The sequence below is a fragment of the Lutra lutra genome, unplaced genomic scaffold, assembly GCF_902655055.1.
Source record: "Lutra lutra unplaced genomic scaffold, mLutLut1.2, whole genome shotgun sequence".
NCBI lineage: Eukaryota > Metazoa > Chordata > Mammalia > Carnivora > Mustelidae > Lutra > Lutra lutra.
In genome coordinates, this window is record NW_025923848.1 from 291,939 (window position 1) to 311,807 (window position 19,869).

A 19,869-nucleotide genomic window follows, 5' to 3' on the forward strand; every position below is an offset into this window, starting at 1 on the left:
AGACCTGGTCTCAAATCCCTGCATATGGAGGAACATGATCCACAAAATGGAAGCTCTCACATGCAGCAGAAAAACCTTGCTATTGGGATGTGTGTAAAACCCTCAGAGTAGGAGAAACCTGCATGGCCCATGAGGCCCCACCCACTGTTGAAGGCCACCTTGGGCACAATCCCGCATTGTGACCCTCAGCCTGAGCCACGTTTTCAACTAAGCCCCATCAGTATCATGACCTTGAGGCAGCATATGAGGCTTGTGGTGACCCTAGGCCCAAATCCTAATCCAAGGTTGGGTTTCTAGGCACATATACACAGAGCCCTGCTCTCAAATCCCTCCTCATGGGGACCCCTGAATCAGAAAACACAATTTCTCCTTTCCCCCACAATGACAGAATGCTATTTGGAGCTGTGAAACACCCCCATGAGGGAGAATCTTCCATGGCCCCATGAGGTACCCTCTACATTTATTGCCCTTCTCAGACACAAAAACCAGAGGCAAAGCCTGATTTTCTGCCTCACACGCCCAAATGTCAGATCCTGAGGAGTTTTACTCAGGGTCTGCAGATCGGGCCTGCCATACCCTCAGCCATTATCCTAACCCTAGCTGGTGTTTTCAGATTTCTGTCCCCAGAGTCCTGCACCACAAACCCTACAGCCGGGGTATTCCATAGCCACACCACAGTAATCGGCCTGCCCTCCAGAAGGAAGTTGGGCCCTATAGAGCTTCAAGATACCTCAGGTTAGGAGAAACCTAGAAGGCCCTGAGGCTACCCCAATTTGTAGGATGCTCTGGGCAAAAATGCACGGTCTCACACAACCTGAGCAACTACCTCCCATCAGACACACAGGTAGATGGCCCAGAGACAGAAGATTGAATCTGACATGCCCCTAAGCCCAAATCTGTACCATAGCTTAGGTTTTCAGGCATCTGTACCCAGAGGCCTTGTCTTAAACTCAAACATTTGGAGATCCTTGAGCTACAGAACACAACACCTCCTGTCTTCAAATGTAAAGCTTGTTGTTTGGAGCTGCATGTAAACCCCAGGTAGGGAAACTTTCATGGAAGGAGACCATGGAAGATTCTCCCTCTTTGGGGGTTTTGCACAGCTCCAAATAGCATGCTATCTTTGTGGGGGATAGGGAGAATCTTGTTTTCAAATTCAGGGGTCCCCATAAAGAGGGATTTGAGAGGGACATCTGGGTGGCTCAGTGGTTTAAGCCTCTGCCTTCAGCTCAGGTCAAGGTCTCAGGGTCATGGGATCAAGCCCTGCATCAGGCTCTCGGCTCAGCACGGAGCCTGCTTCCTCCTCTCTCTCTGCCTGCCTCTCAGATTACTTGTGATTTCTCTATCAAATAAATAAATAAAATATAAAAAACGAGAGGGATTCGACAGCAAGTCTCTGTGTATGGGTGCCTAGAAACCCAACCTTGGGTTAGGATTTGGGCCTAGGGTCACCACAAGCCTCATATGCTGCCTCAAAGTCATGATACTGATGGGGCTTAGTTGAAAACGTGGCTCAGGCTGAGGGTCACAATGTGGGATTGTGCCCAGGGCGGCCTTCAACAGTGGGTGGGGCCTCATGGGCCATGCAGGTTTCTCCTACTCTGAGGGTTTTACACACATCCCAATAGCAAGGTTTCCTGCTGCAGGGCAGGTGGACTTCTAATTTGTGGATCATGTTTCCCGATATGCAGGAATTTGAGCCCAGGCCTTTGGGGACACAGGCTTATAAAACCAGGTTGGGTAGAGATGATGGCCTAGGGGCATGGCAGGTACGATCTGTTGGATAAGTGGCCAGCTACATGCGTGGCTGTCAGAAGGTCAGGGCTTAGCTATGCCAGACAGATCATTAGTGCACCACTGGCTTATTAAATTTCTTGGCCCTTGCGGGCCATGCAGATTGATCCTCTTTTGGGTTTTTGTGCAGTCCTAGAGGCCACTTTTCCCTTCTGAAATATAGGCAGTGTGCTGCGTTGTGACACCAGAATTCCCAATCTGGAGGGTTTGTATACCAGGACTCTCAGGAGGGAAGACTGAAAACACAAGCAAGGGTTAGGGTTGGGGCCTAGGGTATGGGAGGCACAATTTGCAGAGGCTGAATCAAGTTCTCCAGCATCTGAGGTAAGGGATAGTGTCAGACATTTGCTTATGGTGGAGTTTGTGTCCATGATGGCATCCTAAGGGAGGGGTGGCCTCATGAGTCCATGGAGGTATTCCCACTCTGGGTGTCATGAGCTGCTCCAAACAGCAAGGTTTCCTTCTGCAAGACAGGGGGAGTCCTGTTTGATGGCTGCAGTGTCCCTCATATGGAATGATTCGATAGCACAGCTCTATGCGTGGATGCTGGGAAATCACACCCCATGTTACCATTGCAGACTAGGAACACAGCAGGTTCGATCCGCTGGCTCTGAGGCAAACTACCCAGGGGATTGAGTTGAAATGGAGTCTCATGCTGATTGGTTACAATGCAGGTTTGTGTCCAGGGACACCTTGGATTTTGGCCGTGGCTCAGGGTCCATGAAGGATTCTCCTCCCCTGAGTCTTTGACACAGCTCCATATAGCAAACTTCCCTTCTGGGACAGGGGGTGTTCTCTTTTGTGCCTCCGGAACCTCATTATGTTGGTATTCAGACCAGGTCTCTGGGGACAGATGACTGAAAACCAATGCTAGAGTTTAGATTAGGTACTAGGGACATGTTAATTTCAATATCCTGTCTCTAGGCCATCCACTTGGGTGTCTGACTGGATGTAGGTGCTCAGGATGTGTCAGAGTGCGCATTATTTCCAGGTCACCTTACGATATTGGGCGGCCTTGAGGGCCTTGCAGGTTTCTCCTAATATGTAGGGTTTTGGCAACTGTAAAGGGCACAGTTTCCTTTGGGAGGGGAGACTCAGTACTGTGGTGTGGCTCTGGAGGCACCAGCCTGAAGGGTGTGTGGGCCAGGGTTCTGGGGACAGAAGTCTGAAAACACAAACTCAGTTCAGGGTTAGGGCTGAGGGTATGGAATGCCTGATCTGCAGACCCTGAGGGGAGCTCCTCGGAATCTGAAATTAGGGCGAGTGTGAGTGGTAGCTCAGGCTTTTGATCTGGATTTTGTGTCTGGGATGGCAGCAGAATGTAGGTGTGGCCTCATGGGGCCATGGAAAATTATCCTTCTGTGGGGATTTCCCGGGCTCCGAATAGTTTGGTGTCATGCTTTGGGAAGGGAGGAGTCCTGTTTATTGTCTCAGGGGTCCACCAAAAATAGAAATCCAGAACAGGGCTCTGGATATAGGCTCCTGGAAAACCTTCCCTTTGATTAGGATTTGGCCCTAGGGGCATGACAATCCTGAATTGCGGACTCCTAGTCCAGCTACTGTTGGGCCTTATATGAAAACATGGCTCAGCCTGAGGATCTCAATGTAACTTTGAGCCCAAGGCCACCCTCATGAGTGGGCGTAGCCATGGGCCATGCAGGTTTGTCTGACTCTAAGAGTTCTACGCTCAACCCAACGCAAGGTTTCCTCTCATGGAGGAGGAGTACTGTTTTGTGCATCAGGTTCCCCCATATTCAGGGATTTGAGATAAGATTTGGGGACAGATGCCTGCAAAAGCAGTTTGGGTAGAGATGATGGCCTAGGGCCATGGCATGTCCGATCTGCTGGATATGTTGCTAGCTATTGTAGAGGCTGACAGGAGGTCTGGGCCATGGCCCTAGAAAACTCTGTGGCCCCATGAGACCATCCACACATTCGGTGGATTGAATGGACAAAAACTCCAGCCTGAGCGACCTCCTGACTGTCACCTTAACCTCAGATCCCTGGGATTTTGCCTCAGCATCTGTAGATTGGGCCTGCCATGACCTAGGCCCTAACTCTACCCTTGGCATAAGTCTTCAGTCTTCTGTCTCAATGGTCCTGGCCCACAAGCTCTCCAGATAGAGAACTGAGGAACCACACCATGGGACTCTGCCTAACCTAAGAAGGAAACCATTCTAAATGGAGATTCACAAAACCCCAAGATTAGGAGAAACATTGATGGAACCTGACCCTGGACACTAATGTACATTCTATCTCTCAGCCTGAGCAGCGACCTCCAGTCATCCACCATGTAGCTGGCCCCAGAGTCGGCAGATTGGACCTGCCATGCCCCTAGTCCCTAATGCTAACCCCAGGATGGGTTTCCCAGCATCCATACACAGAGTCCTGCTCTCAAATCCCTCCATATCAGGACATCTGTGCCATACAAAAGGACTCCATATCTCCCCCAAATGAAATCATACTATTTGGAGCTCTGCAAATCCCACAGAGCAGGAGAAACCTCCATGGCCCCAGGAGGCCACACACACATTCAGCAGCCCTAGTGGACACAAATTATAGTCTGGTTTGAACTAATGCCTGACACTCACCCTAACATCACATTCTGGGAAGCTCACCTCAGTATCTGCACCATGGGGATCCATGCCCTACACCCTAACTGTACACTGAACTTAGGTTTTCAGAATTCCATTCCTTGAGACCTGGAATGCATTCCTTCCAGAATGGGATCTCTGGAGCCACTCCACAGGACTTGCCCTGCCCTGCAGAAGAAATCGTGCCCTATGGAGCCCAACAACACCTGTAGATCAGTGCAAACTTGTATGCCCCAGGATGCCACCCATGTTTGTTCCCCACCCTGGACCCTAATACTCAGTCTGAAACAACATGAGTCCTGTCCTCCAATCAGCCACTGGGAGAGCTGGCCCCAAAGCCAAAACATCGGACCTGCCATGCCACTAGACTTGAATTCCAACCCTGTTTGGGGTTTCAGACATCCATAACTAGAGCTCTCTCCTTGAATACTTCCACAGAGGGGCTCCTCAACTACAAAACATAAATATTCCTGGTTGCCAGAAGGAAACCATGCTTTTGCATCTATGTAAACCCTCAAGATTGAAAGAAATCTGTATTGACCTGAGGCCATGGCCACTCTTGCCTGTCGCTCTGAACACAATCACCCATTATGACCCTTAGCCTGAGACACATTTTCAACAGAGCTGTATGGGTAGCACATCCCAGATCCAGGATATAAGGCTTGCCATGCCTCTTGTTCCTAACCCTAAATGTAGGTTGGTTTTTCGGGCATTTATTCCCAGAGCACTGCTCTCAAGTACCTCCATATGGGGAACCACTGACCCATAAAACAGGACAGCACCTATCAACCAGAATACACCAAACTATTTGGAACTGTGCAAATACCCCAGAGCAGTAGCAACTCCATGGCCCCATGAGGGCATCCACACTCTTGGCGGATCACATGGACAAACAGTCCAACCAGAGCAACCCCTGACACTCACCTTAAAGTGAGATCCCTGGGAGCTCCCCCAGCATCTGAAGATTAGGCTGCCTTGACCTAAACCCTAACCCTAACCCTAGCTTCGGTTTTCAGTCTTCTGTTCCAAGAGCTGTGTCCCACAAGCACTCCAGAAAGAAAACTCCAGAACCACACCATGGGACTTTCCCTACACTCCAGAAGGAAACCATGCTCAATGGAGCTGCACAAAACCCCCAGATTTGGAGAAACTGGCACATCTACTGAGGTCACACGTATTTAAGAACATGACACTGGAGCCTAATGCACATTCTTTCCCACAGCATGAGCCCTGTCCTCCAATCAGTCACCTACTTGCTCAGCCACCTAGCTTGTCCCAGAGTCAGCAGATCATTCTGCCATACCCCTTGTCCCTATTATTAACCCTAGGTTGGGTTTTTAGGCATCCATACCCAGAGCCCTGCTCTTGATCCCTCTGTATGGGGACCCATGAGCCATACAATAGGACTCTACCTCTCACAGAGAATGAAATCATACTATTTGGAGCACACATTCTGCACCCTTAATGGACACAAATTCTAGTCAGGTCTAAGGGAATGCCTGACACTCACCCTAACTTCAGAATCTGGAAAGCTCACCTCAACATCTGCAGATCGGAGATCGATGCCCTATACACTAAACATAAACTGAGCTTGGGCTTTCAGAATGCCATCCCTTGAATCCATGAATGCAAGGAATCCACACTGAGGACTCCAGAGCCAGCCCACAGGACTCTCCCTGCCCTCCATAGGGAAACCATTCCCTATGGAGCTGTACAAAACCCCTCGATTAGGGCAAACTTGCCTGACACTCACCCTAACTTCAGAATCTGGAGAGCTTGCCTCAGCTTCTGCAGATCAAGGATCTATGCCCTACACCCTTACCATAAAGGAAACTTGGGTTTTCAGAATTCCATCCGTTGAGATCTGGATTGCAAGCTCTCCAGATTAGGGAATCTGGAACCACATTGCAGGACTCTCCCTGCCTTCCAGAAGGAAACCTTGCCCTATGGAGCTGCACAAAACCCCTAGATCAGGGGAAAACTGCATGGCCCCCGATGCCACCCCACTTTCGTACTCCACCCTGGACACTAATATGCAGTCTGACACAACCTAAGTCCCGTCTTCCAATCAGGTACTGGGGCAGCTGGCATAGAGCCAGCAGATCGTATCTGCCATGCCCCTAGGCCTTAATCCAAGCCCTTGGTTTGGGCTTCAGGCATCCATACCCAGAACCCTCCACTCGAGTCACTCCACAAGGGGGATGTGTGAGCCACAAAACAGAATGGCTCCTGCCCCCAGAAGGAAACTTTGCCTTTTTGAGCTCTGTAAAACCCCCAGAGTTCAAAGAAAACTGAGTAGACCCTGAGATCACGCCCACTTTTGCAGGCCGACCTGGACAAAAACACCCATTGTGATCCTTAGCCTGAGCGACATTTTCAACACAGCACTATGAGTAGCTCACCCCAGAGCCTGGATATAAGGACTGCCATGCCACTAGGACCTAACCCTTATAGTAGTTTGGGTTTTCAAGCATCCATACCTGGAACCCTACTCTCAAATCCCTGCATATAGGGGACCCCTGAGCCATAAAACTGGACACCACCTATCCTGCAGAATAGACCAAAGTATTTGGAACTGCACAAAAAGCCCAGAGTGGGGCAAAACTCCATAGCCCCATGAGGCCACCCACACATTATGTGGATAGCATGGACACAAACTCCAGCCTGAGCGACCTCCTGACCCTTGCCTTCACCTCACATCCCCAGGAGCTCAACTCGGCCTCTGTAGATTGGGCCTGCCATGCCCTACGACCTAACCCTAACCCTAACTTTGGTTGTCAGACTTCAGTCCCAAGAGGCCTGGCCAACAGGCACTCCAGATAGAATACTCTGGAGCCACACCTTGGGTCCCTACCTACCCTCCAGAAGGAAAACATGCTCCCTGGAGCTGCACACAAACCCTAGATTAGGAGAAACCTGCATGGAAAATGACGCCTCTACAATTTCAGAACTCGACTCAGGACACTAATACACATTCTGTCCCTCAGACCGACCTCCAGTCAGCCACCCACGTAGCTGGCCACAGTGTCGGCAGATCAGACCTCCCAAGCCCCTAGTCACTAATACTAAACCTAGGCTGGGTTTTCAGGAATCCATTCCCAAAACCCTGCTCTTAAATACCTCCATATGTGGACCCCTGATTCATACAGCAGGTCTCCCTCTCTCCCCAGAATGAAAGCATACTATTTGGAGCTGTACAAAACTCCCAGTTTAGGAGAAACCTGCATGGACAACAAGGCCTCCCTGATTTACAGAACCCGACCCAGGACACTAATACACATTTTGTTCCTCAGCCTGAGCCCCGACGTCCAATCAGCCACTCCCAGAGTCAGGAGATCAGATCTTCCATGCCCCTAGTCCATAATGCTAACCCTACGCTGGGTTCTCAGGCATCCATACCCAGAGCCCTGCTCTCAAATACTTCCATATGGGGACCCCTGAGCCATGCAACAGAACTCCGTGTATCCCCCAAGGTGAAACCATACTTTTGGTAGCTGCACAACAACCTCAGCAGGAGAAAATTCCAAACACAAGAGGACATCCACATATTTGTCAGCCCAGGTGGATGCAAAATCTTGTAAGGTTTGAGCGAATGCCTGGGACTCACCCTAACTTCAGAATCTGGGAGGTCGCCTTAGAATCTGCAGATCGGTATTCATACCCTACACCCTAACCAAACACTGAGCTTTGATTTTCAGAATTCCATTCCTTGAGTCCTGGAATGCAATCCCTCCAGATTGGGGACTCTGGATCCACCCCACAGGACTCTCCATGCCCTCCAGAAGGAAACCATGTGTTATGGAGCTGTGCAAAACCCTTAGATCAGGGGAAACATGCATGGCCCATGATACCACACCACTTTCATATACCACCCTGGACAATATTATGCAGTCTGACACAACCTGAGTCCCATCCTCCAATAAGCCACTGGAATAGCTGGCCCCAGAGCCAGCAGTTCAGACTTGCCATACCCATAGGCCCAAATCCTAACCATAGGTTGGTGTTTCGGGCATCCATATGCAGAGCCCTCCTCTCAAATCCTTCCATACAGGGTACCCCTGAGCCACAAAACAGAAATCTTAATGCCCCAAAAAAGTAAACCTTACTTTTTTTTTTTTTTTTTCAGCATAACAGTATTCCTTGTTTTGGCACCACACCCAGTGCCCCATGCAATCTGTGCCCTTTCTAATACATACCACCTGGTTCCCCCAACCTCCCACCCCCCGCCATTTCAAAATCCTCAGATTGCTTTTCAGAGTCCATAGTCTCTCGTGGTTCACCTCCCCTTCCAATTTCCACCAACTCCCTTCTCTCTAACTCCCCTTGTCTCTATGCTATTTATTATGCTCCTCAAATAAGTGAAACCATATGATAATTGACTCTCTCTGCTTGACTTATTTCACTCAGCATAATCTCTTCCAGTCCTGTCCATGTTGCTACTAAAGTTGGGTATTCATCCTTTTTGATAGAGGCATAATACTCCATAGTGTATATGGACCACGTCTTCCTTATCCATTCGTCCATTGAAGGGCATCTTGGTTCTTTCCACAGTTTGGTGACCGTAGCCTTTGCTGCTATAAACATTGGGGTACAGATGGCCCTCCTTTTCACTACATCTGTATCTTTGGGGTAAATACCCAATAGGGGTATTTACCAGCAATTGCAGGGTCATAGGGAAGCTCTATTTTTAATTTCTTCAGGAATCTCCACACTGTTTTCCAAAGTGGCAGCACCAATTTGCATTCCCACCAACAGTGTAAGAGAGTTTCCCTTTCTCCACATCCACTCCAACACATGTTGTTTCCTGTCTTGTTAATTTTGGCCATTCTAAATGGTGTAAGGTGATATCTCAATGTGGTTTTAATTTGAATCTCCCTGATGGCTAGTGATGATGAACATTTTTTCATGTGTCTGATAGCCATTTGTATGTCTTCATTGGAGAAGTGTCTGTTCATATCTTCTGCCCATTTTTTGATATGATTACCTATTTTGTGTGTGTTGAGTTTGAGGAGATCTTTATAGATCCTGGATATAATCCTTTTTTCTGTAATGTCATTTGCAAATATCTCCCATTCCGTGGGTTGCCTCTTTGTTTTCTTGACTGTTTCCTTTCCTTTGCAGAAGCTTTTGATTTTGGTGAAGTCCCAAAGTTTATTTTCGCTTTTGTTTCCTTTGCCTTTGGAGACATATATTGAAAGAAGTTGCTGTGGCTGATATTGAAGAAATTACTGCCTATGTACTCCTCAAGGATTCTGATGGATTCCTGTCTCACGTTGAGGTCCTTTATCCATGTTGAGTTTATCTTTGTGTATGGTGTAACAGAATGGTTGAATTTCATTCTTCTACATATAGCTGTCCAGTTTTCCCAGCACCGTTTATTGAAGAGACTCTTTTTTCCAGTGTATATTTTTTCCTGTTTTGTCGAAGATTATTTGACCATAGGGTTGAGGGTCCATATCTGGGCTCTCTACTCTGTTCCACTGGTCTATGTGTCTGTTTTTATGCCAGTACCATGCTGTCTTGGTGATCACAGCTTTGTAGTAAAGGTAGAAATCAGGTAACGTCATGCCCGCAGTTTTATTTTTGTTTTTCAACATTTCCTTAGCGATTCAGGGTCTCTTATGGTTCCATACAAATTTCTGGATTATTTGGTCCAGCTCTTTGAAAAATACCGGTGGAATTTTAATCGGAATGACATTAAAAGTATAGATTGATCTAGGCAGTATAGACATCTTAACAATGTTTATTCTTCCTATCCAAGATCATGGAATGGCCTTCCATCTTTTTGTGTCTTCTTCAATTTCTTTCATGAGTGTTCTATAGTTCCTCAAGTACAGATCCTTTACCTCTTTGGTTAGGTTTATTCCCAGGTATCTTATGGTTCTTGGTGCTATAGTAAATGGAATCAATTCTCTAATTTCCCTTTCTGTATTTTCTTTGTTAGTGTATAAGAAAGCCACTGATTTCTGTACGTTGACTTCGTATCCTGTCACGTTACTGAATTGCTGTATGAGTTCTAGTATTTTGGGGGTGGAGTCTTTTTGGCTTTCCATATAAAGAATCATGTCATCTGTGAAGAGAGAGAGTTTGACTTCTTCTTTGCCAATTTGGATACCTTTTATTTCTCTTTGTTGTCTGATAGCTGTTGCTAGGTCTTCTAATACTATGTTGAACAAGAGCGGTGAGAGTGGGCATCCTTGTCGTGTTCCTGATCTCAACAGGAAGGCTGCAAGCTTTTTACCATTGAGGAAGATATTTTCTGTGGGTATTTCATAGATAGATTTTATGAAGTTCAGGAATGTTCCCTCTATCCCTATACTTTGAAGCGTTTTAATCAGGAACGGATGCTGGATTTTGCCAAATGCTTTTTTTCTGCATCAATTGTGAGGACTATGTGGTTCTTCTCTCTTCTCATATTAATTTGTTCTATCACATTGATTGATTTGCGAATGTTGAACCATCCTTGTAGCCCAGGAATGAATCCCATCTGGTCATGGTGGATAATCTTTTTAATGTGCTGTTGGATCCTGTTTGCTAGGATCTTGTTGAGAATCTTAGAATCCATATTCATCAGGGATATTGGTCTCAAATTCTCCTTTTTGGTAGGGTCTTTGCCTGGTTTGGGGATTCAGGGTAATGCTGGTTTCATTGAAAGAGTCTGGAAGTTTTCTGTCTATTTCGATTTTTTGAAACAGCTTCAAGACAATAGGCGTTATTTCTACTTTGAAAGTTTGGTAGAATTCCCCAGGGAATCCATCAGGTCCTGGGCTCTTGTTTTTTGGGAGGTTTTTGATCAGTGCTTCAATCTCTTTACTAGATATTGGTCTATTCAGGTTGTCAATTTCTTCTTGGTTCAATATTGAGAGTTTATATTTTTCCAGGAATGCATCCATTTCTTCTACGTTGCTTAGCTTATTGGCATATAACTGTTGATAATAACTTCTGATGATTGTTTCTACTTCCTTGTTGTTCATTGTGATCTCTCCCTTTTCATTCATAATTTTATGAATTTGGGCTTTCTCTCTTTTCTTTTGGATTACTGTGGCCAATGGTTTATTGATCTTATTGATTCTTTCAAAAAACCAGCTTCTAGTTTCACTGATATGTTCTACTGCATCTCTGGTTTCTACCTCATTGATCTCAGCTCTAATCTTGATTATTTCCCTTCCTATGTGTGGAGTTGGTTTGATTTGATGTTGATTCTGCAGTTCTTTAAGGTGTAGAGACAGCTGGTGTGTTCTGGATTTTTCAATTTTTTGAGAGAGGCTTGGATTGCTATGTATTTCTCCCTTAGGACCGCCATTGCTGTATCCCATACGTTTTGGACCGAAGTGTCGTCATTCTCATTGGTTTCAATGAATTGTTTCAGTTCTTCTTTGATCTCCTGGTTGATCCAAGCATTCTTTATTTTTTTTATTTTTTTTTAGATTTTATTTATTTATTTGACAGACAGAGATCACAAGTAGGCAGAGAGAGAGGGAGAAGCAGGCTCCCTGCCAAGCAGGGAGCTTGATGCAGGGCTTGATCCCAGGACCCTGGGATCATGACCTGAGCTGAAGGCAGAGGCTTTAACCCCCTGAGCCACCCTGGTGCCCCTGATCCATGCATTCTTAAGCAAGGTGGTATTAGCTTCCAGGTGTTTGAATTCCTTCTGAACTTTTCCTTTGACTGAGATCCAGTTTCAAAGCATTGTGATCTGAGAATATGCAGGGAATAATCTCAGTCTTTTGGTATTGGTTGAGTCCTGATTTGTGACCCTGTATGTGGTCTATACTTGAGAAGGTTCCATGTGCACTTGAGAAGCATGAGTATTCTGTTGTTTTAGGGCGGAATGTTCTGTATATTTCTACGAGTCCATCTGGTCCAATGTGTCATTCAATGCTCTTGTTTCTTTATTGATTTTCTGCTTCAATGATCTATTTCTAAGAGAGGCATGTTAAGATCTCCTACTATTAATGTATTCATATCAATATGACTCTTTATCTTGATTAACAGTTTTCTTATGTAATTGGCTGCTCCCATATTGGGGGGCATAGATATTTACAATTGTTAGATCATCTTGGTGGATAGTCCCGTTAGGAATTATGTAGTGTCCTTCTGTATCTCTGACTAGTTTAAAATCTAATTTATCTGATATAAGAATCACTACCCCAGCCTTCTTTTGAGACCCATTTGCATAAAAGGTGCTTCTCCAACCCTTCACTTTCAGTCTGGGTTTATTTTTAGGTTCAAAATGGTTTCTTGTAGACAACATATGGATGGGTCCAGTCGTTTTATCCAATCTGCAACCCTGTGCCGTTTTTTGGGTGCATCTAGGCCATTCATATTGACAGTGATTATTGATAGATACATTTTTATGGACATCATGTTAACTTTGAAGTCTTTCTTTCTGTAGATTGTCTCTATATTTCTGTTCTGTTTCTTAGGATTTTTCCTCTTTTATAGAACCCCCCCCCCCTTAATATTTCGTGCAGTGTCAACTTGGTGGTTGCATAGTCTTTTAAGCCTTGCCAGTCTTGGAAATTCCTTATCTCTCCATCCATTTTGAATGTCAGTCTTGCTGGATAAAGTATTCTTGGCTGCATGTTTTCTCATTTATTGCCCTGAATATATCTTGCCAGTCCTTTCTGGCTTGCCAGGTCCATGTGGACAGGTCTGACGTTGTTCTGAAGGGCTTTCCTCTGTAAGTAAGGAGCCTCTTTGTCCTAGCAGCTTTCAAGAGATTATATCTACAATTATGATTCCTCAATTTGACTATCAGGTGCCTTGATTTTTTTTGGAATCTATAATCTTGGGTGGAGACCGTTCGGCCTCCAGTACATGAATGCTGGTTCCATTCGTGAGATTGGGAAAATTTTCATGAAGAACCTGTTCCAGTATATCTTATAGACTTCTTTCTTTCTCCTCCCCTTCAGGGATTCCAATAATTCTGACGTTGGAAAATTTCATGGCATCATTTATTTCCCTGATTCTGTTTTCGTGGCTTCGAAGCTGTTTGTTCCAGTCTTCCTCCTGATCCTTTCTCTCTATCTGTTTGTCCTCCAGATCAGTAATTCTATCTTCTGTCTCAGTTACCCTAGCTTTGAGAGTATGTATATTAGATTGGAACTCATTGAGAGCTTTGTGAACCTCATTCCTGGTAGCTTTTAGCTCTGCCCTAACATTGTGAACAGCAACTCTGGTCGCTTTCAGTTCGGCCCAAATCAATTCCATTTGGTCATCCATCGCTTTCTCCAACCTAGCTATTACCTGGATAATTGTTAGCCTGAATTCTCTTTCCGACATATTGTCTATGTTGATAGTCATTAGCTCTCTTGAAGACGTCCCATTCTCTGTATTTTTCTTCTGTTGGGCATTCCTCATCCTAGTCGTTTTGGTGAGAGATGACTGAACAGATGGAGCTGGATTTATTGACTGTGGTGCAGTCAAGGTTCAACCTGGAACACTTCTGAGAAATCAGGATTCCCCACCCGAATGAGAAAAAAAGAAAAGAAAAAGAAAGAGAGAGAGAGACACAGGAAAGAAAGGGAAGATAAAAGAGAAGGTTCAGCCCAAATGGGCCCCAATGTAAGATTTATGAAGTATACAAACAAAAACAGACCAACCAAAAGACTGATAAAAGTATATGACAAGAGAAAAAATATATATATATAGAGAGAGAGGCAAATAAAGGAAGAGCCCCAAGTGTAAGATTTATATACTATCAGGACTAACACAAAAACACAGAAACACTGGTGGAAGGAAAAGATATGAGAGTGATTATAAATTCTCAGTGTGGGCGAGGAAGTTTGTTTTGATTCTTCCTGCATGTATCTTGATATCTTTTTTTTAAATTTATTTATTTGACGGACAGAGATCACAAGCAGGCAGAAAGGCAGGCAGAGAGAGAGAGGGGGAAGCAGGCTCCCCGCTGAGCAGAGAGCCTAATGCGGGGCTTGATCCCAGGACCCTGAGATCATGACCTGAGCCGAAGGCAGAGGCTTAACCACTGAGCCACCCAGGTGCCCCTGTATCTTGATATCTTTGTTAAAAGACTCAACATTCCTAAGATAAAGGCGGATTAAAATTGGTTTGCCTATAGGGATAGTATTGGTTGGGGAAACGGGGTTACTTTGAAGTTTAACTCTATATGAATATTAGAAAATAAAAATAAAAAAGGAATAAACTGGACTAAACTAAACTAAGTTTATTTGTTGAGGAAACTCTATATCCAGCATAGGGCTTGAACTCACAACCCTGAAATCAAGAGTTGAATGGTCTTTCAACTGAACCAGCCAGGCGCCTCACTTTGTCATTGATTTTTAATAGTTTTCTTTAAAAAGATCAAGGTCTGGTGTTGTTTCTTGTTTTTTTTTTTTTTTTTTTTTTTGTTGTTGTTGTTGTTGTTGTTGTTGTTTTGGTTTTGGCTCACCAAATACCTCTGGATTAATATTTTTTCATCAGTTCTGGAAAGTCCTTGGCCAGTATTTCTCTAAACACTGTGAGTTTTTCTTCTACTTTATTCTGTTAATTCTCTACTGTTGAGACTCCAATTACACATCCTGTAGAAAGTTTGAGCATGTTCTACATGTCTCTTATAATTTTATTTTCCTCCATGCTTATTTTCTTTCCTACATATTTTGGATATTTTCTATTGATTTGTCTTCAGGTGCAACAATCCTGTCCAATCTGCTCTTACGTTCATCCACTGATATCATAATTTAAGATACTGTATTGTTTCAGTTATAGAATGCTTATTTGATTTTCATACATTCCAATCCTCTGATAAAACCCTCCATTTTCCATCTTCTCCATCTGTCTCTTGAATACATCAATCAGTTATTTAAAAGCCCTTGTCTGCCACTGCTAATAGTTAGGTCATCTGTGATTCTGTTTCTATCATCCCTTGTCTCTCTTGGTTACCAGCTCTGTCATCTTACCTCTTTGCGTGGCTCCACTCTGAGAGTGTGCCAGGTACGTCCTTAGAGGACCCAGAGATGTTCCCCACTATTGGAGGGGTTCTTCTATGTCAGAGGATGTTTGGGGGCTAATACCCCACATTGAGTTCTGGGAAAACACAAAAATAAAGCCTGCTGCCAACCCAGAAAACATTTCCACAATTTTTTTTTAAAGCAAAAGAACTGTTTTGTTATCGAGTAAGCATTAAATTAACATTGTATAACCATTAGACAATCCACTAATGCTGCAAAGGCAGAGTAAAATCCCACCCTTTCCCACAGCCAGGGACACTCATCCATTTCATCCTTGTACATTGTCCTAACTATAAAAAAAAAAAAATAGAACTTGTGGTGTCTTTTTCACAAACAGGAATTTACCACTTGGAGCTAAGGGTCCAAACTTGAATCCCTGAAACAGAAAGATGGGTTGTCACAACCCTTGGTGTTTGTATTTTGAAGAGATACCTCCAAGATCTTCAAGAAGGACATCCCTGAGATGCCAAGAGTCTGATTTAGCTTTTTCACATCTCGTAGATGTGGACAGAGCACTTACAACTTAAAATTTCCTAAACAAAATGATACAGACACATTAGGAGGACAGAGTTCTCCTTCATTTATGCACCAGGGAACATCTTACATTTCTTTTTTTTTTTTTTCCTCAGATGTGTATTTAGCCTTACACCAGTCAGAGTTACACTCGCTCAGAACTGGGTGGCAGTTTGGATAAAATTTAGTGAGATACAGTGTACCTTCAGTTCCCCTATAGTCCTTTCATTTGAGAATCCATGGTGGATCTGGTTGGGTTGAGAAGATACACTTCCTTTTTTCAGCTTCCTTTGAGCCAAACAGACAACAGATTCAAAATCTCTCAAATGTCTTCAGTGAAGAAATCACTGTGTGCTTCAGGAACCCCCCCATCTCTAAATTTGTTACTTTAATCTCATGCAAATGTCCCTAGCAGAGGTCTCCCAGCAAATGTGACAGAAACCCTCAGGCCAGGGTCAAGTGTAGACCCTCAGTGACTACTTGCTTCTCCCTGTAGAGGTCTCATCTCAGGCACCTACTGCCACAGGTCTTTCTTTCCTGAAGACCCTGAGGCTATAGGAGATCTTACTCTGCTTTTCAGAAGTTTTGGCATCGCAGGCTCCTTCCACACAAAATTCAGCAGATGTCTTCTGAGGAAAACCACCCCGTGTCTCATGTTCAGGAAGGCTCCCGTGGTCTGATTCTGGATAAGTGCCAGAGATCTGCTGGTTTCTCTTGTCTCCAGAGGTAGTTGTTGGCCTTGGCCAACCCCTGTTCCTCATCCAGTGCCCAGAGCTAGCAGACATGCCCGGTAGGGGGAAGACAGCCAGCTCTTGATGTGCCTGGAATGTCCGTCCCCTGTTAGGAATGACATTTCATCCAGCCCTTGTGGCTCCCACGAGCCCCCAGTGCCATTCCTAATACAATCTTTGCAGTGCGTGCCTTTGTTGTAAGGGGGATGGTTCAGTGCCTACAGGGATGGGGTGGGGTAGAAGTTTCCCTCTGGACCACTCTCTGAGGCTTTGCTTCTGGGATGAAACCCTGAGCATGTGCTCTTATTAAAATAAGTAGATAATTGAGGGATCCACATTTCTCCCCAGTTTGTAGCAACCAATTCTTCAAAAGCACAAATTACCCCTAAGTCCTCCCTCTTTTTATTTTAAATGCCCACATGCCTTTCTGTTTTGTTTCACTTTCTAGACCTCTGATATTTTTTCTCAAATGATGGAACCTCCATCCCAGGCGCAGAGACATCATTTCACCAGTCTCCCCGCATTGGCTTCCTCTTAGCTTTTTGGTTCGAGATGTTCCTGGTTACAAGTTATTAAGTTACTAGTATCGTCTGATGATGTGTTAAGAAAGCAGAATTGCTTTCTTAAAAAATCGTATTTATTTATTTATTTATTTGAGATAGAGGGAGAGAGAGCAAGTTGGGGAGGGACAGATGGAGAGGGAGAGGGAGAATCTCAAGAGACCCCACAGTGAGCACAGAGCCCAACTAAGGACTCAATCTCACCACCCCGAAATCATGACCTGAGATGATACCAGAGTTGGACCCTTAACCCTCTGAGCCTCCCAGGCCCTAGAGCAGGATTGCTTTCTTTTGTAGCAAAAGAGACAAATGATTTTATGTGAGTGATAACTCCTTAATTTATCTGGCTTGTTACATTTGCATTCTTAATTTACAGGGCATGCATATTCAGTGCAGGCCATATAATGGTTTAGAAAGTTTAATATTTGATTAATGAGTTAGAATCGTACAGGTGGATTAAATGAAGAACAGATCGCAAGTCACACACACACACACACACACACACACTGAAGTAAAAAGAAAATAATACATGGTGCATAAGTTAGAAGTCAATTTTGGGTGAACCCGTCCCCTTTTGAATTCATTTATTGATCGATTTGTCCACCAATATGTCAATATTGATCACTCTTAGAGTAAGCACTCCAAGGATCATTGACCAGGGGCTGTTCAGAACCCTATTTGGTGGAAAAAGTGGTTGGTAGCCACTTGTAGATTGATTTGAAAGATGACATTCTCTTTATAAAGTGCTGGATAACTAAAAATCATATTATATGAGGGCGAGATAGCAGTTTGTTAACAGCAAAATATGAGATGCTCACCTGTCTGACCATCTCTATTAACATGAGAACAAGAATGGTATGGCCAAAAATAATTCATGTGTTTCATGTACCATAGATATCGGTTGGTAAACCACTGCTCAAGTGAACAGCAAGCATCATAACTAACAGAAATTGGGATCAATAATATCAACATCTTACTGTTTATTGGAATAGACATGTTATTTTTTCTTATGCTTTGAGGTATTAAAAAATTAGAAGTCTTTGTATTTACTGCAAGAAAGATCATAAAACCTTGAGCAAAGGGACACACGACGTGTCTCGTGCTCATCACTTGAACCTGCAGCAGGTGTGAGGCCACCTGCACCGGGGAATGGTCCCAGCTGGAACCAACAAGCCAGCCACAGGGTGCGAGGGAACCAAGTTGAGTCGCTTCCACAGCAAGCGTGCAGAAGGAGGGCTGTGTCCCCACGGACTAGCTTCCTTACCCTCTGTGCTCTCGTATGACACCAGCACCCCTGCCGTCCACTGTTCCTGGACCAGAACCGCCTGCAGGCCTGGCCCCTGCGAGGGGCGGCTGACGGGGTCGTCCCACCACTGGCAGTCTGTCCCCACTGACAAGTAATATGTACTCAGGTCAGGACACGAATATTGACTCGGGAAAACCTACCAGGTGGGATCTGGTGTCTGATGATGAGGTCCAAGTTTCAGTCCTACGGGTGGCCCACGCTGGTACCTTTGGCCATGGTGAAGTCCACTGAATGGAACTGAGAGTCAGAAGACCTGGGGTTCTCTCTCAGGCCAACCCCACATCTCTGGGTATCAGCCAGCTTACACTTGGTCATGGTGGGATGAGCCTAGGCAGCCTCGCTCCTTCCCTCCTGCCTTCTTTGCAGCACAGATGCTCACAGACTCCCACCCAGGTAACGTGGGTGGGTGCCCTTTCTGGCCAACACAAGGGGAAAGAAACACTATATGCAAGAGCATGGGAGACCCAGAGAACTGCAGAGAGGGCTTCTCTGGACTTCCAGTGTGGGGAGCAGAGGTGAGACAGGCAATGAATAGTGAGGGGACTCAGAGTGTCGGAAATGGTGAGCAGTTGGGAGAAACATAGAGGAGAGGGGAGATAGTGCCCAGGAGAAGGCTGCTGTCTCCTTCCAAGGAAGCCCCCTCGACAAGGGGATGCTCAATCCGAGGTCCTGGGTGGTGAGGGAGGCAGCCACTCACACATCTGGGAAGCTTGCTCCAGGGAAAGGGAGAACAGGTGCAAATGCCCAAAGGCAGGGCATGTCATCTATGTTTGAGGAGCAGCAGCTGGCAGTCGCTGAAGAGTGAGACTGGGGACGATGGTGGGAGATGAGATCTGAGCGGGGCTAGGTCATGATGCACCTTGCAGGCCACTGGGAAACTCTGGTCTTTACTCCGAGTGGATGGGGCACCATGAGAGGGTTTGAAGCAAGGAACCGTGAGAACACAGGGAACATGTGTTAGGCATTTGTCCCCGTGTCCTGGCACAGAGCTCAGAAGACCCTTGGAATTGTCAGAGTAATGAGAGTAGTTTCTGCTTTCCAGTGACATGGCTGGTGGCTCCAGGAAGGGGGATGATGGCCAGGAGCCACCCATATGGCTAGAGGGCTGGAATTTTCTGCCCCCCCTTCCTGACTTCCTGGGAGAGGAGAGGGGCTAGAAGTTGAGTCAATCACTCATGACCAATGAATTAATCAACCGTGCCTATATAATGAAACCTTCCTGAAAATTCCAAAAATGCTTTCTGGGTTGGTGAAGGCATGGAGGTGATGGAGGTTGGTGCCCCCCAAGAAAGCGTGGCAGTGCCCCTTCCCTCTCCACGTGGCTTGTCCCGTGCCTCTCATCCACCTGACGGTCCTGGAGTTGGAGCCTTTACAATAAACCACCAGTAGTGAGCAGAGCCC

At 45.4% G+C, this 19,869-nt stretch overlaps 1 pseudogene; it reads right to left on the reverse strand.

Annotated features, from left to right (window-relative positions):
- LOC125092716 (uncharacterized) overlaps nt 1-18,783 on the reverse strand; it is a 48,891-nt pseudogene extending 30,108 nt beyond the window's left edge.
- Between the last annotated feature and the right edge of the window lie 1,086 nt (nt 18,784-19,869).